General features: G+C 39.7%; 1 protein-coding gene across 1 annotated transcript in view; it reads left to right on the top strand.

The window, feature by feature from the left end:
- The window catches only part of ARHGEF28 (Rho guanine nucleotide exchange factor 28), a 307,797-nt gene that overhangs the window by 34,996 nt on the left and 254,937 nt on the right, over positions 1–17,864 (top strand).

Here is a 17,864-nt window from a genome sequence, read left to right as displayed (position 1 = left end):
TCTTTCAGTAGATGGTATGTGTTTTTTTGAGGATGCTCTCAATACTTCCTCTGGTTCCTGAGTATCTTCTGAAAGATGCTGAAGATAGGCTGCTGTAAGTTGAACAGGTTTTCACGAATCATTCTTTAGTTGCAATAGAGCACCAGTTTATTAAAAAGGATGTAACTCAGGAAGAACCATGTGGAAGAGATGCAGAGGGCAAGGTATGTGGAACTTCCACGCTCCCTCCGAGCGTGCCACTCTCCCAGCACCTCCACGTGTTCAGCAGCCCAGAAGCTCCTATCTTCCTTTTTCTGTCACTCTCCATGTTACTCACTCGGACTCCTTGCTGTTCCTTGATCACGCTCGCACTGGTCAATGTCCCCACCTTGCTTCGCGACTTCCCACTCTCTCCTTCCTCTGCCTGAGACTCTTAGCCCAGACATCTGCATGGGTCTCTCCTACATCTCTTTTAAGTCTTTGCTCAAATGTCATCATCTCAATGAGGTCTTTCCTGACCACTGTACTTAAAATTGCACCCCACTGCCCACCCCTGCCATTGTGTCCTCCTCCTTTGCTTCATTTTTAAAATAGCACATATCACTTTCAAATGTACTCTTAGAAAATTTGTTATTGCCTGTAAATTGGTACTGTCAGCTTCAGAAGGGCTGGGATTTTTGTTTCTCTTGTTGAATTATATCTCCTCAGCACATAGTATCCTGTTGCCCAGTAGCTGCTCGAATGCTGTTGAATGAATATGTTGTGTTTTCAAACACAATAGTCGCTCTTAACCTCCACTCCTCGTCAAAGAATATATAGTGATTGGACTTAGTCTCCTAATTTTTTGGTATGTATGGAACACAGCAAAGGATGCAAGAGAATAATTTAGCTGGGGATATAAGATAAACACATGAAACAAATAGCAACAAGTGCTGGGATATAACTGTTAGATTGTAGAATAAATAAAACATACAGGGGCAGACATTGGGAACATGAGGGGAGGGAGGACCCTGGAGTTTATTGAGTACCTACTGAGTGTCAGTTCTACTCTAGGGGTTTTGTGTACTGGATTCCATTTGATCCTTACAACAGATATTGTGAGGCCAGTGAGGTAGTCCAAGGTCACAGAGTTAGTAGGTGTTCGATCCAAGATTCAAACCCTAGTGTCCCATGCTACAGAGTTAGAATATTCAGAAAGGGATTCATGGAAGTGTAAGGTGGTAGAGTCTGGGCATGGGACCCATGGGGAGCAAATCTGGGTCAAGTGAGATTTATGTGGAGAAGTGGTGAACGATAGGTTATGGGTGGGATGAACAACATTGCAGGATGCTCTGGAAGCCCAGTGTGGGAGTTTGTATTTGATTTGATAGGTACTAGAGGCTAAGATTTGTTCTTGACCAGAGGAGTAAAATAAGGGAAACAATGACTTTGGGTATTAAATTGAGTATTTAACCTGGTGTTAATATACAAGATGGTTTAGAAGTGGGGAGGGGGGAACATGCTTCTGGTGATCACTTAACAGACTCTTGGAATATTGCTGGGAGGTTGGGGGAGGTGATGGGAATGGGACGCCATTTTAGTAAAGAGAATGAAGAGGGGAAGATGGAGGGGAGACTCCAAGTAATTACTACATGGTACATGAGTGAGTGTGGAAGTGAAGGAGGAAGAGAAGTAAACGTTCTAGGGTTATAAACCTGAGTGGCTTTTATTACCTTTAGCAAAGTGGGCAGTGTAGTTAATGTGGACCAGTTTGGGCCTGATAATATTGAATAGTTCTTGAAGCAATGATATTAGGGAAATAATCAAAGAAACAGTTCTCCTCCTAGAGAAGAGAAAGCATAGGGGATGGAGAAGGGATGATGAGATAAGTAGTCATCAAAGATTGTGGGAAAAGGCATTAGCCTAGTTCTGTGCAGTTTCAGAGGTCAGTTTAGAACTAATGGGTGAAAATTAGGGGGAGGCAGATTTTGCCTTAAAATAAGGAACTGTAGTACCAACACTGGGAAAGTCACCTATAGTAGCTGCTTTGATCTTCACAGCTCTGCAAAGTAGACACTATCACCCCATTCTTACAGGTAAGGAAACTGAGGCCTTGGAGCACACTGCTTAAAAAGTGCAGAGCCAAGGTGTTTTGGTGTTTTATTTATTTTCCTTTTGTGGCTGATTTTTTTTTTAATTTAAAAGATTAAAATTAAATATTTAAAATGTAAAACAAGTTATTTATAAATAAATTATTTTAAATATAAAAAATTTACATTTTACATTTAAATATTTTTATTTAAAAAAGACATGGTATCACCAGCAAAATAATAGAGATTTTTAAAAGACCTTTCCATTACTCCCAGCAATTTCTCATTGTAAGAGAACCAATGTGTACAGTTTACATATTTTTCTTCACTTTTCTCTGATCATACAAAATGCAATATATATTATTCTCCATTATAACTCATTTTAATATCACACCTAGACATGATTCTGCAAAGTTCTTTTTAAAAGTCTCTCTGTGTTCTGTACTTTCACTATGATGTATCTAGATAGAGATTTGTTGGAGCTCAATATATTTTCAGCATCTGAGAATTGTATCAATTAATAAGAATTCTCCAAAATTCTCTCTTCACATATTCTTTTGTCCCTTTAATCTCAGTCTGGGGCTCCTGTAAAAAGTATGTGGACCTTTTCATACTATATTTCATGTTCCTTAACTTCTTTCATATCCTTCCCCTTCTCTAGCTTTTTACTATATTCTGGGTAATCTCTTAAATTTCAAATTCTAGTTTACTGATTACCTTTTCATTTTTCTTGCTTTGTTATTTAACCTGTCCAATGAAGTTTCAGACATTATACCTTTTTATTTTCAGAAGTTTTATTTGGTTCTTTGTCAAGTCAGCCTGGTGTTTTAGGATAGTGTCCTGTGCGTTTCTCATGCTTTCAGTTATTTTTTTCAACATCTTACTTAAATATGCTTATATTATAGAATATTTGGTTAGTCTGTTTGAAGTTCTGAGGGTCTGATCTTGCTGTTTGGACTGTATTTCTTGTGATGCATAGCTGCATAGAGTGTTTAATGATTTGGAATTGTGAGCCTATGACAAATGAGACTCTAACTGTGGGAGTTTCATAAATCTGAGTTAACTCCAAATGCAGCATTACCAGCCTGGGACTATTTTTTGTATGTTAATGTCTCAGTTGAAGATTTCCAGGGAACGCTTTTCCCCCCGCTCTTGAAAAGCTTAGGCTGAGACAAAGTTCCTTGCCTTTTCCTTTTACTAGTCGTCATACTTTTCTCTTTGACTAAAGGTAGAGCACTCTGGGTACTGCCTTATTCAGGAGATGGATCCATGACTTTGTCTCTTGCCCTCAAAGGCCATTTAAACTCTGTCTTCTGGGCCGAGACCAGCCAAACTCTTCAGGGCAAAGATTCTCAGTAGGTCATCACTGTATTTCTCAGTGAGTCTTAATTTTGTGACTTTTGGAGAGCTCCCTTGTTTTCTTGGGAGAGTTCGAACTATGCATTTGAAGTAGTCCTGAAATAGTCTAACTAATGCTTTGAGCAGTAGGGGTCTCAGGTTATTTAACCCATCATATTGGCAGAAAGAAAGTCTGTTTTCTTAAACACTTAAAGGAACAAATCCTTGTCAACTCATCTTACAAATTTACCCAGCCCATTCCTGGTAGGATTGGTGCCTTTTCTCTGTTCTCTGCTAGCAGCCAGTGCTTTTCTTTATTCTAATGTTAATTACATGGCACTGGTTGTTTTATTGTATGCTTCCTCCAATAGGCCAGGAGTTCCTGAGGGCAGACCCCGGACTTCTGTGGGTGCAAAGTCCCTCAGCTAATGGAAACAAATGGGACCCAGAACACATGAGGGGAGATGGATGAGGGAATTGGAGGGCAGAGCCAGAAAGAAAGAGCTCTAATGGCCTAATATGTGATCAATTGATGAAAAGTATTGGTTTCAAAATAGGGAATGAAGTCTTTGTTCAGAGTGAGGTGGCATCTTAAGGATGGAGGAAAAAAGGAAAGAACCAAAGTCGTTCTTTCTAAAAATGTAATGTAGTTAGAAGGGGGAAATGAATTGGTAGAGCATAACTTGGCATGAGCTCATTTCAGAGGTGGGTAATGGATGTGGTCTGGAATTGATGTTATAGACTGTCTATCAATAAATCACTCAGTCACTGTAATTAAGTTTACTAGGTACATTCCACACCTGGGACGTTTTGTATGGTATCGGTATTTTACTGAGTGCTCTGTGAACGCTCGTCTAAAATGAGGTTTCCCCACAAATATGTAATCTAAATGTATAGGCCACACACCTAGACAGATCTGTGTTGCGTGTGGGCGCATACACAGGCACTGAGTCAGGGAATGGCATATTTTCTGTAATTTGGCTCATAGACCTGCTTGCTCCACACTGTGTGCCCTGCTTTCCTTCTGTGTTCCTGACTCTGAGTCCGTGTTTTTGAATGAAGGCATGATTTGTTGGTAGGAAGATCGAGACTTTATACCCATGACTCTCCATTACCCTATTAACCTGGATTATATCACTCGATTAGTTAGCTATCACCTACTAGAAGATAGGAATGTAAAGAACTAGGAGATGAAAGGTAAAAGTTTGTGTGGACCTGTATGTGTGTATGTTGCGAGTGGGGTTAAGATGAACTAAATTTAGTCACGTTGATGAGAAGACCTAAGGTGATGAGAGGTATCTGTTAAGTGTGATCATGTATTTGGCATTGCTATTATGAAATACCTTTATTTCTCACAGTTCTGGAGGTTAGAAGTCCAAGATCAGGTGCCAGCCTGGTTGGGTGAGGCCCCTCTTCTGGGTCATAGACTTCTTGTTGTGTCCTGACATGGCAGGAGGGGCTGGGGAGCTCTGTGGAGTCATCTTTATAAGGGTACTAATTCCATTCATGGGGACTCCACCCTGATGAGCTAAGAACCTCCCAAAGGCCCTGTCTCCTAATACCATTATCCTGGGGGTGAGCTTTTCAACATTTGAATTTGTGGGGGGAGACACAAACACTCAGGCATGCACATACCACACCTGTGTATTCTGTTGGTGCAAATGTTAGTTTTTCAGATTGCATTTTTTTCCTAGAACAGATAGAGAGTAGTTCAGTTCATGGCATGTGAAGATCTGCCTTGATGTGGCATTTACTGCTTCAGGTTCTGCAAAGTGTAGCGTTTAGTTCCCATTTCCTTCGTAATAGTGCAGTTTTTCAGAATAATGAGCTCAGTGTTGCTTTAGGAAACACACTGTTATGCGAGAGCCATGGAAAACATGATCTGAAAAGGGACTTGAGTAAATAGTAAGAGGGAAAGGGCCCAAGTTCTACCTGCCTCACAGCAGGCATTGCAGTTTTTGGAGCACATCCAATCTTAAGAGCCACCCACTTGTCCAAGATCAGATTGATAGAAAGACAGAGGCTTATTCTTTGGTCTCTCTTGGTGAGGACTGTCAACAAGGAACTTATATGCCATGAAATAGAACCATTCACTCCAATGGAAAATATGCAGATTTAGAAACTAAATTCTTTTTACTATCTTTTTGAAAAATTGAAGTAAGATTAGTATTCTGTTTTCATTTTTAACTGAAAATCAATATTAATATACAGCTTCTGAGTTGGGTAGTTAAATTATAATTTAAATGAAAATATTTAGGAATTTTAATGGTAGATCTGAAAAGAAATTAGATGCTAATTTACTGGGGGATTACATCAAGGATAGTATTATGTAGTGAACTGGTATGACTTTCTCAAATATAGGAACTCTCCCATGAGGGATCCCCTTTCTGGAGGAGACTTGAGGTTGGCTAACCTCTCTTTTGAGGAAAAGGCACACCTAAGCCATCAGAAGCAAAATTAAGATCTGTTCAGATTTCAAAGAAGAGCTTGGCACAGTTCTTCAGGATGCAGGACTGACCCCGTTATGTGACATTTAACATCCTTGGCCGCTAGGCACCAAGTACCAAGATCTGTTCTCCCCAGCACTTTCGACATTCTCATTTCTTTCCCTTGTCCTGGTAAGCGTGCACAGGTCCCCACTAAAAAGACCGAAATAAAACAAAAGTCCCCTTCATTTTCCTCTTCATTGCACTGGAAGTGATACCCAGTAACTTTCTAATTTCCAAAGACCATGGCCCCTCTGAGTCCTCATCCTCCTTGACCTCACTGCAGTCCCTCGTGAGCTCTAAGCAATTATGTATTGTTATCCAATTATTATTTAATCTCTTGAATTGTTGCTGAACTGTTCATGTGGTTGGACTTGTCTCTCTATAAATGTCTTGAGGACAGGATCTTATACTTCTCTGTGCCCTTAGTAATATTCAGGACAATGTATTTGGTGTTTAATTTGGTAGCTGAATATTTATTTCTAACTCATTGCACTGTTTTAATATTTATCCTGTAGGAAAGTTCTTTTCTGTCTTAATCTTGAATCCCAAATGCTGAATTTCACGTCTTTATTGTATATGTGATAGAAATTTGTAGTTATTATTCTTAGCATATGTAGGTCACATTTGTTCAGATCACTGGAGCCCAGGGGTATATCTGGATCTCAGTCACAGTAACAATATAGTTTTTGACTTGGCTTTCTCCAGTGAAAACATTTGAATACCAGTTCTCACTCTGTTCCTCCTTTCCGAGACACAGGTCAAGATCCCTCTTCCCAGAAGAGTCTTTTCTGACAACTTCAGCCACAAAGTTCTCTCATTTTCCTAAAATCTTAAAGCATTTGCTGTCTAACATGATTTCCTCCACTCCTTACCCCCTGGTTACTGCTCCACTGCCCTCATTAGGCTGCTCCTTCCAACACGGCTGGGGCCAAGCAGGCCAGCAACCTCTCGAATCATGGCTTCAGTGGGTCCTTCTCAGTTCTTATCTTGCTTTGCGTCATTTACCCACAGGGTTTGCTGCCTTGTTCATTTCTCTTGGATTTTGTCACATTCTAAATTTCTAACATAACAATAGTTAGATAGTTGGGAGTGTGGGATCTGGAACCAGACTGCTTGGGTTTGAATCCTGGTTCTACCACTTAGCAGTTGTGTGCCTTTGGGCAACCTGCTTAACCTCTCTATGCCTCACTTTTCCCATCTGTAAAATGGGGACAGTAGCAGGAGGTACTCTGTAGGGTTGTGAGGATTAGACGAACATTGTCTAGCACAATAAATAGTGCTCAGTAAATGTCAGCCCTGATTATTTCTCTATTTCTCAATGCCTTTCGTGAGCTCCTCTTCCTCTACCTTTCTCGTGGAGGTCTCCAAGGTTCTGTTCTAAGCCCTTTTTGAATTTGTGTGTATCCATTTCCTTGATCCATCCCATTTCCTCCCAATGACTTTAACTACTGTTCTATATTATCAGACTCTTTCTCTCCAGCCCAGACCTCTTTCTTGAACTCCAGATCCCTGCTTTTGACCTGGCTTGGACACCAGTCCTCACATCTCAAACTCATTATGGCCAGTACTCATTTTTTTCCTCTGAGTCATTCATCTGCTTTTCCTTTCATTTTCCCCATCTTGGTCAATGGCATTGTCTATCTCATTTCCCAAACCAGGAACCGAGGAATCACCCTAGATTCCTCCTGATCCTTATGCGCTGCATCATCTAATTAAGCGGCAAGGCCTTCCCATTTTGTTCTTTCATCTCTTAAATTTGCCTACCCTACAACATTGCTTTGAAGCAGGCTCTCAATGTCTTTCACCTGAACAATAGCAATGGTCTCTTACCTGGTTTTTCTGACTTTGGTCTCTCTCTCTCTCTCTCTTTCCAATCCATCTACCACCTGTGTCACAGTGATCTCTTTAAAACACAATTTGGGGGCTTCCCTGGTGGCGCAGTGGTTCAGAGTCCGCCTGCCGATGCAGGGGACACGGGTTCGTGCCCCGATCCGGGAAGATCCCACATGCTGCGCAGCGGCTGGGCCCGTGAGCCATGGCCGCTGAGCCTGCGCATCCGGAGCCTGTGCTCCGCAACGGGAGAGGCCACAACAGTGAGAGGCCTGCATACCAGAAAAAAAAAAACAAAAACACACAATTTGGATCACACCCTTCTCTTGCTTAAAGCCACTCACTGGCTTGAAGTTCATGTTACTTAGGATGACATAACATTGGGGCTCAGAAAAAGTTTTCGTCCTTCTCTCCCACCACTACCCTACACACACTTTCAGTAGCCCTGGAGGTGCTACTGAACAACCTCTTCTTTTATGCTTCCCTGTAGTTGTACCTATTTCTTCTGCTTGAAACGTCCTCCCATTTCATGGTCTACCTGGTGAACATCTATTGTGTGTCTCAGTGATTTTCAACAAGGCTCGCTCTTGGCATTTGGGGTGGGACAGTTCTTTGTGCAGGACTGACCCAGTGTTATAGGACACTCGGTATCCGTAGCTCCTGTTGCTGAATGCCAGTAGCAGCTCCCTTCCCTCTTCTGCTCTACTCCTACCCGACCAACCCAGTCAGGTAAGAAACCAGACACGCTCTGCCCTCATTTGCAAATGCCTTTCTGGGTAGGAATGCCCCTAGGTAGAAGCAGTCGTATGTATTCTTTAAGACTTAGCTTAAGCCTCATTTCCTTGGGGAACCATGCCCCGTACCTCACCTGCTGACTGATTTGAGTACTTCTGCTTCCCTGTGTTCACAGAGTCCCACACATATTTTATATTACCATTGTTTTCCTTTTTCTCACTGGGCTGGCATTTCCTCTAGGACAGAATTCATCCTTGCATCCTCAGTGCCTAGGATATAATAGATACTCAATAAATATTTGTAGCGTGAGTGAATGTTTATGTTATCCTTGGTATTTAGTTGTCTGTCCTCTAGCTTATTTGCCGATTTCATATCGGCATGCCCTATTCAGATAGATTGATAGACACTTGAAGGGAAACATTTATACTTTTTTTTTTAACTGAGTACTAAGCATATAGGAAGTTCTGAGTAAATGTGCTAAACTAAATGAAACATTTAGAGACTAGCTATATTTCTAAGGTTAAACCTCATTTCTTTTAATTGTTAAGGTCATATTTCTAAACATTAAAGCATCATTCTAGAATTTCTCCAGGTTTTACACGTTTGTCCACTAGTTTTATAGTCTAGAATTGGGTGCACTAGTCTAGCTCTTCTGGTTTGAGAATGTCTTAATTTTTATGGGTGGTGGGCAGAGAGTACCTTTTTGTTCCTACAAAGACTGTATAAAGCCTAGTTGGGAATGGGGAAGTAGAGGAGTGGCTCATAGCCACAGTTTGCTGCCTGAAATACAGATGAAGGCCATGGGGGAGGTGGTGGCTGCCACCTCTGGTTAGATTTGTTAACCTCTCTGTAGAAATGACTCTTAGTATCAGGAGAATTTTCCATGTACCTGTTCCCCCAGCTACTCTCTCTGCCTCTACTTTCTTCTCTCTCCAGTCGATTCAGCAGTCTTTGGGTCAGCCTCACGACAAGCCAACCTTAGGTAGGTTATTGCCTCACTTCAAACACTTCTTTGGCCTCGCATTGCCTCTAGAAGTGATTTTCAACCAGAAGTATGTGATTTTTTTAATCTTGGATCTCACAACCTTAAATTCAGCCCATGACTCCACAAAAGAGAACCAGTTTCTTGACTTAGCAGTTACTTTGTTTTTGCCCATAAATAATATTTCCTACTTTGTTCATTCATGTTTCTTCTCTAACATAGTTCTGAATTTCTTTTGACATTTTAAATTATCAAATTTATTCCTAAGGATAAAGCCTTGCTGCCACACAAAATAATCAAAACATGTCGTAAGCTGAGAAAGAAATTCTAAAAATATTTTAAGCAATGGCAGTATTATTGGAAAATGCGGGCCGGGGGTGGGCGGATGGCCACCACCAGAGAGAAGATTGATTAACATACATAAATTTTAGCATGACTTTTCAAATTGACAATTTTATTGAGATAATTGTACAGTCACATTCAGTTGTAAGAAACAGTATAGAGAAACTTTATATTCTCTACCCAATGGTAACATTTTGTAAAAGTGTTATAATCAGCTCAGTTAATATTGACAGTGATACAATGTACCCATCTTATTCAGGTTTTCCAGTTTTACTTATATTCACTAGTACGTGTGATCTTAAATTTCTGTACCATTTCTGTCATGTGTGTAGGTTCATGCGTTCACCACTACAGTCAAGATACTGAACAGTTCTGAAACCACTAGGATCCCTCATGTCGCCCTTTTATAGTCACGACTGCCTTCCCTCCTCACCTCTCTCAATACTGTTTCTCACCCCTGACAACCACTAATCTGTTGGTCCTTTAATTTTTCTCATTTAAAAAATATTATTATATAAGTGGGATTATAGTCTGTAACCTTTTGAGACTGGCTCTCATCAGCATAATTTCCTGAAGATTGATCCATGTTGAGTCAATAGTTTGCTCCTTTTAATTGCTGAGTAGTATATCTTGCTGAGTTATGTATGTACATATGCAAGTGTGCACAAAGACAACAGAGTTTAACCATTCACCTATTGAAGACATCTGGGCTGATTCTAGTTTTTGGCTGTTATAAGTAAGGCTATGAACAATTGTGTCCAGGTTTCCGTGTGGACATAAACTTTTATTTCCCGGGGGGGAAAATACCCATTAGTGGAATTGCTGGTGGCAGTGTGTGTTTAGTTTTTGAGAGACTGCCCAACGCTTTTCCAGAGGGACTCTATTATTTTGCATTTTCACCAGCAGTGTATAAGTGATTCAGTTTCTCCACATCCTTTCCAAGGTTTGGTGATGCCACTATTTTTATCATCAGTGGTAGGGGCACTATTTTATACATTTTCTATTTTATGTATTTTCACATCCCTCCCATGACAACCTGCATAGTGTTGTGCACACAGTGACAGTGAGTTGACTTTGACACGATGGAGGAACTTTAGAGATCTGTTGCTGGTGAGGACATTGATGCCCTGGTAGGGTGTAACTTGCCCAAGATACTTGAGTGATTGAGCTTTGCATTGACTATGAAGGGATACACTAAACGGATTAATAGCATAAGTGAGATGGTACGGGTATGTTCAATTGACTTATAAAAAGCTTTTAAGGGCTTAATCACTTTGTGTGCAAATACACCCTGTGAAATACCAGCAAGTGTGACTGGTTTGGCGGAACATTTTGTTAGCAGCTAGCTCCAGCTCCTCTTTGTACTTTGCAAATGTCCTCTAATTTAGGCTGTACTATTTCAGACTGACTGGCTCCCCTTCTTCCTCCCCACCCCCAGTAGTTTGAATTAATGAGATCCCATTGAATGGTTATTGTGTTGCTGGCTTTCTAATCTTCAGACATCTCCCCACACTGAGTTCACCAAATAATTCTACTCTTTCACTTAAAGCTGCTTAGACCTGCATAACTCAGGTAGATAACTCCGGCCCGAAGCAGGTCTGTAGACACCGTTGTGTATTAAACAGGAGGTTTATTTCTAAAATGCTTTCTTCTTGCCCATCCATTGTGCCGCCATTGAAGGTTTTTACTTAGACTTGGCCTTACCTCCCGTTTAACTGTTCTTTCCTCCTCCTGTTAGTATAACCGTTGGGAAATACAATTAAAATTCTACACTCCTAGGTTCACAAAGGAGCTGTGAATCAACAGTTCCCTCCAAGTGCAGAAGGTTTCAAACTGAGGTAGCAATTGAATTACCCCAATAGTAATTGCTCTCTGCCCTTTGAAGTTTCAAACTGTAGGGGGAATATCTGGTTCTATAAAGTCAAATAAAATTCTTTGGGGCTTGACAGTGTTATATTGATGTGGTACAGTGCCCTTCAGAATTCCTGATGCCTGGGGATTCCTTGGGGCTGCCAGGATGAGGCTGAACTGGGTAGGCCTCTTTTAGACCATCTTCACCCCAGTTACTCCTGAATCATTTTGATCAGTCTAATATATAGAGGTTCCGAATGATAAATAAAGATTCAAATGTTTTAAAAAATCCTTTGCGTATGCTGAATGTACAGTGATAATAAAAATAGTTACAGCTAGCATTTATTGAGTGCTTATGATGGGCCGTTAAGTGTCTTGTCTTTTTTCTCTATCAAATCTCTTAATCTTCCCAACAATCTTAGGGGGTAGGTACTGTTACTTGTTCTACTTGACGCATTAGAAACTGGCCCAGGGAGGTAAATAACAGACCCAAAGGCACACAGTTAGAACAGGGTATAACTGGTGTTCAAACGCAGCCTGTTCTTGAGTCTGTACTCCTAGCTGTGAGGCTTTTGCAGCCTTTTAGCCAAGCAAATTGCTGTCTTTCAGGCCATAGTAATGTTACAGAAGGACTGTGCTGAGGCCAAGGAGAGCCTGGGCTCTGGGCTCAGACAGGTTGATCCATATGCCTCGGCCATGTCTAGCCTCTTGGCCTCATCCTCAACCAAGGGGCACAACTTTGCTGAGCTTTTCTTTGCTCTTGTGAAGTGGAGACAGGGGTGCTGGAGGTCCTTCTAGCTGAAGAGAGTCAGTATCAGGAAAGCCCTTTAAAGTGAAGCTTCTTGGAATGGGGACCACAGTCCAGAGGTAACAGGGGTGGAGAAAAAATTTGCCTGGGGTTCTAGTTTTTGAAAATGAAATTAAAATTATGAAAATATTTTTAACATTTAAAGTTTATTCCTTTGGCTGAAAGGCAGCAGAGCATCACGGCTAGAATTACAGGCTCTGGAGTGGCTGCTCGAATACCAGCCTAGCCTTGTTCAGTGTGACCTAATGCATGCTGAGTTTTTAACTCTGCTAACTCTTAGAATGAACATAAGGTGAATCATGTGTGTGTGAGAGATTAGTTAGAGGAGGTTGTGACTTTTTTTCTGACACGACTGATAGCACAGTAGGACATCCATGTCATCACGTTTGATTTTCAGAGCATTATTATGGGGGTCATTTTTATTAGAAATTTAAAAATTTCATTTTTATAGACATTTTTATTAGAAATATTAGAACGTCTCCCATTTTCTCCTAGGGTGGGGAGAAGGTGCTGTTATTCCTTTAATGTTGAAGTTACTACCTTCACTTATATAGTGAAAAGCCTTTATCTCATTGTGATGATTTCTTCTTACTTGTCAATGGATCTCTGTCACATTCTCATTGGTAGTTTTGTATATGACTTGAAGTTCTCCAGTACTCAAATTATTTTCTCAATTTTATTTAACCTTATTTCATGCTTAAAAAAGATTTCCAGTTTTATTTTGAGTGGATTTGTATTTAGCTATAATATCTGGGAACCATACCAAGCCCTGAACAAACAACTACAAAAACATTTTTTTTGATGTTCAAGATAAAATGGCTAGAGAGTAGATGCTAGCATTGGGTGGGGTGGAGAATGAACAAGGGAGGCTTTTGCTTGTAATTCTGTAAGTGGTCAGTTCATTTAAGTATTTTTGTTTAGGTAGCTTGCTCCTCAGTTAACCTTGTAACTGGAGGGACTTGTAAATGAAGATTCAGATAACTAGGACTTCACCATTTTTCTCAGCGCTACCATGAGGATTCTCTGAGGTGATGTTTGTGAAATACTTAACGCAGTGCCTTTAGCCTTCAAAATGTAGTTATTTATAATACGGACAAATATTTGAGCATTATCTGTTAGTAAGTTGTATGAGAGACATACACACCAATGACTTTTAGCATGTTGAAAGACAAAATTAGTCATGGGTTTTATATTGAATCAGTCTTAGAATATTTCATTTAGATGCAAAAACATGAGAAACCCAGAACTTCAAAGAACTGATTTTTTTCTGTATTAGTTAAATGTTATGTTTTAAATTTAAAATATTCTTTTCACCTGTTGAAAATAGTCTAATATTTTTCTTTATTGTTAACTAGCAACCAGAGATATTGGAATATTATGTATGCTTCATAAAATATCTAAAATATTGAATCTTTTATGTCTTGATGATCTTTTCATAAGATTTTTTTCCCCTATTGAGAGCAAACTTAAAAACTCTGTACTAAGACCCCAAATTATTTCATGGTGTCTGCCAGCAAGACTAGAAATGTATTGGCTCTTTACTTTCCCAATAAGCATTTTCAAAAATACAGTACAATAAAAAAGTACTTGAGTCTCAATTTTTGAAATTGCAGGTGGAGAACTCAAGCTTTAGGAAGTGGAGTGTAGCGCATGATACTTCACGTATATAGTGAAAAGCTGCAGCATGTGAAGAACTTAAGCAATTGTGACTTGCTTAGCAAACACAAACTTTTTATCATTAAACTTGATGTAAAAGGAGGCGTGGCCATATTTAGCCATGCAGCTCAGCAAGTGAGCACGGAACTTACTGCTCTTTGCTATAAAAGAGGAATTAATTACAGAAAAGTGAGAATATAGTTTTTAATATCTATTTTGGTTTGAAGTTTTATTTGAAGATATAATATATTGGCAGCAAACTATGTTCTCTACAACTTAAGTAGGAAATCCTGATAGGGGTTTTAGAAGTGTTGGAACAGAGGTTGAGAACTGTGGGGACTTTAGTTTTTAGTTTATGTTTTCAAGGAGTGAAAAGTAGTTTCTCTGAAAAACAAAATAACTGCTGCTCAGAATGGCTCCTAAATTTCTTTACTGAAAAGTGGTAAAAGGTAGAGTAGGCAGGAATAATAAAATATGAGTTGTTATAAGTATCAGGTGAAATATAAACAGCATGTTGTTTAGCCCTTGATGTTTTGCCTTTTGCCTGAGATGATTATAATTCAAATTTGAGGCAGACACTTGATGGCGTTGGTGGAGAACCTGGATCCTTCACAAAGCTGTGTGAGGTTGGATTCTGCACTCCAGTTCAGCTCATGTGGGCCTTTTCGCTGTATAAATACAGAGCTCCAGAGGCGCTGGTGAGCACCCCACACTCCACTGGTCATGCCTTTGTCTGCTGAGCCTGGAGGAAAACTATTGGGAAAAGTAGCCTAACAAGTAGGGAAAAAGGCTTACTTTGTAGAGCAGAGCTTCAAAATGTTGACGTGTGTATACCCTTAAGTACAATATGTTAACATGTATCCCTTAATGTATTTATTAATAAAACATATTACTGTAACAGTGTATATTCTAAAACATATCTGAAATCTACAAAGCTATAAGGATTAAACATTATAGTAAGATTTTTTTTTATTAATAGTCCTTTTTGCACTCACTAAAAACATTGACATGTAATACATGCCAGTGAGAGTAATATGATGAAAATGTGTCATTCTTTTGAAAACCTTCGCTTGATAATTTTAACGCTATGTTCGGTTCAGCTTGAATGTCTGGTTCCAAGTACTGTTTACTTTGAAATTGATTTTGAAGTGTCATAGCTGAAAAAGATACCATATTATGATAAATACATTCTAATTGAAGAAGTGAGTGCTGGCTGTACTTGTACGTAAGGGGATTTATACTTTAACCCCATCCAACAATTGTACAAGAGTTTAAATGTGGCTAATAAATTCCCATCTTCCATGATGTCAATCATTCCTCCTATAAATTAATCAGAAGCTGTTGCATTTAAAGAATATAAAACCCATGAAACATTTGGAAAGGTTAAAAAAATAGATTAGAAAGCTTTTCCCCAAAATTTAAAGCATGCCTGTATGAGGGCTTTTGTAGGTGGCAAACTTTAAATAATTTTTGCAACAAAATCACAAAATGGAAAGGTGCAAATACTTTTTCAAAATGTTTTCATGGTGGTATATACTGTCTATAACCTGAGTTTCTTTTGAGATGCATTTTCTTTTTCACTTATTAACATATCACCTCTTTCTTGAAGGGATAGGATATTTATTTGAAACCTATTTTTAAAAGATCTGCTATAAACAGCCAGTTTTCATCTCAGAAAACCCAGCAAATATGGAACACTTCTATTTTTGTTAGAAAATTAGGTAGTACATGTTTGACAACTTTTTAAAGTACTTTGCTGCGATATAACCAACACACCTTAATGTGGTAAAAATTTGTATGGTCATTTCCCATCTTGTTACAGCAATTGTAAAGACTTGACCGTGTTTGAAGGTCTTATTTCTATAAAGTTAACCACACTGACATCCTGTGGAACTGTGTGCTTTTGGCTTCAAGTTCTTCTTTGCAGTATCTCACCCATGAATGACACAGTGAATGAATTTTACGTATGTGCTTTTTAAACTTCTTATCTGAGAAACTACCCTATCAGTGGTTGTACTCGAACAGTTTTCCTGTAGATCATTACTTATTAAAGAAGTAATTCACTCTTCAAAATGTCTTCATGTTCTCACCAAAAGTGGTTTTTTTTTAGTGTATTTTATCAGACAAAAATCTAATACCATCTGTACTTTCTTCTAAGTGTATGGCAAGCCTCCCACACAGCTTAATATGTCCTAATATGCTTCTTAAAATACTAAGTTTTGAAAGTTTTGCTCATAAAGGAAAGCATTTTAGTTGTTTTGTTTTTTTTTTACTTTGTGGATTTCAGCCTTTTTTCTTAGCACTGCATTTGCTGTAGAATACATTCATTTCTTTTGCTATTAGGTAGAAATCTTAAAAGGGTCTTCGAATTTTATTATGAAGTTTACCAAAATTTTGTAAAGGATTGGAATTGTGTATGGCGTGACTGTGAACATAGTTGAAAAAAATGGCTACTGTCTTGAGACACATTTAGTGTGAGGGTCATGGTACATGTGCTGGTGGATATACATGCATATTTTAAATGCCTTCTCGATCATTTTGAATCTTGAGGGGCTCTACTCAGTGCTCTTGGATTGGTCATAATTTTTATTTCATAGTGTAGCTGATGAACAATTCATACCGGGATTGGGAGTCTCAGTTTTGTCATTCTCGTGGTTGGTATTATCTTTAATTTGAACTTTCTTTCTTGGACTCCTTAAGCCATTCATCCAGTTTGTGAGCTTAGTTTCATTACAGATTGATGATGATGACCCATAAGCCCATTTACGTGGGTTCTACGTGAACTGCCACAGGGCACAAAGTGTTGAAACTGTGGGCCGGGGAGGGCTCTGCTGTCAACCCCTTGGCCTCGTGTGACCTTCGGTCTTCTCTCAGGATGACTCATGGAATGTAACTTGTGACCTAGGAGGGTGCCAGTGTCCGCATGTATATGAACTATTAGTAAAACTTGAGCGAAATGATTTTTTAAAAAGTAAATTAAAATAGAATTCTTTATATTTCTCCTCCAGGTCAAGTGTGACCTCTGGGGGTTACTGTACTCAGAGTCACAATTCAGGTTGCTATGTGTCTGTCTGCCTTCTTAGGAGACATCCCCAAAGTACTGCAGCTGCCTGTGGCCTGGGGACCAGAGCCAGGCTTGGCCTGGTGAGCAGAACCCTGTCCCAGAGGACGCAGGTGGGTGGGTGGAGAGGGGAAAGGTGATGGGGGGCCGTGAGTCTCCTTGTCTGCCCTACTCAGAGTTCTCATGCAGCCCACTCTTCACTTTCTTCCAATCTTTAGGTCTCTGTCATTCAGCTGTCAGCTCTTTGAGGGCTGGACCATACCGGTCATCTTACTGGCCATTGAAGGTGTTCAATGAACCTTCCTTAAAGGATGCTCCTTTTGCCTAAGTTGCTAACTGGTTTCCGGGTACAGATGGGATGTGTGCATCTAGTGGAGAGGTTGGTTAGCGTGACAGTGGGCTGCATCCCTCCAGACTGAACTCTCTGGCCCTCACCAAGAGGTCTTAGAACTATCTTGTCTCCGCAGGCTCCTGCCTTGTCCAGCCAAGAGTGAATTTTGACCGCAGAGTAACCCATATCTAAGTGATTAACTAAGGCAAAACTTGCAACATGCTTATGTTGGCCTTTCTTGGCTTCCTGAAATATAATTTCTATTTGGGAGCAGTCTGTGGGATAATGTTTGGGGTGATAGGTTTTCCTTATGTTTGGATCTTCATGTGAAAGAAGAAAGGGAGGAGGATATTTTATATGGAGAGCATCTTATTCCTTTGTTCTTAATTTTGT

The sequence above is a fragment of the Delphinus delphis genome, chromosome 3 (assembly GCF_949987515.2).
Source record: "Delphinus delphis chromosome 3, mDelDel1.2, whole genome shotgun sequence".
Lineage (NCBI taxonomy): Eukaryota > Metazoa > Chordata > Mammalia > Artiodactyla > Delphinidae > Delphinus > Delphinus delphis.
Note: the sequence above shows the minus strand (reverse complement) of the source record. Positions and strands in the feature narration are given on the sequence as shown.